The following is a 592-nucleotide window of genomic DNA, read 5'->3' as shown; positions in this document are numbered from 1 at the left end:
GGGAAATGAAGCTCCTAGGCAACAAGCCACGGACAGGGTGGATTTTAAAGAAACAGTAGACACACTCCAAACAGACCTAATTGTGTAAAACATACGCACGCGCACACACTAAATGTTATGCTCATACCTCCTTATGAACATGGTGATATATATGTGTTTGTTTAGCAGTTTTTTCCATTAATAGATGATGCTCAGATCATTAACTGTATGTGTGTCATCAATATGTAGTTGTAGATCGTCATTATGTTTTTTGTTCGTTTATGCTTAACTTACTTTTATAGATACGCTGCGATCTGTCAATAAAAATAAACTTTTTTTCTAAAAGAACTAAATATAATTAGATTAACAATTTGCCACGATTACGATGTCATATTTTTCCATGTTTTTTTTTAAAAATATTATTAAACAGTACAGTACTGCCTGTACTTTTATGGCCGTCACTGAAGTTTGGAAAAGAAACAAGCAAATGTCTCCCTCTAGTGCTTGCCTCTCAGAAAGCAGATTTGCAGAACTCCCTGCAATACTACTTCTGATTTGGGAGGAAAGGGGAAGATCAAAACCTCCTTTCCTCTCCGCACAGGATAGCATCGAC

Source organism: Filicampus tigris, chromosome 9 (assembly GCF_054856515.1).
Source record: "Filicampus tigris isolate MCC_2025a chromosome 9, RoL_Ftig_1.0, whole genome shotgun sequence".
NCBI classification, from domain to species: Eukaryota; Metazoa; Chordata; class Actinopteri; order Syngnathiformes; family Syngnathidae; genus Filicampus; species Filicampus tigris.
Note: the sequence above shows the minus strand (reverse complement) of the source record.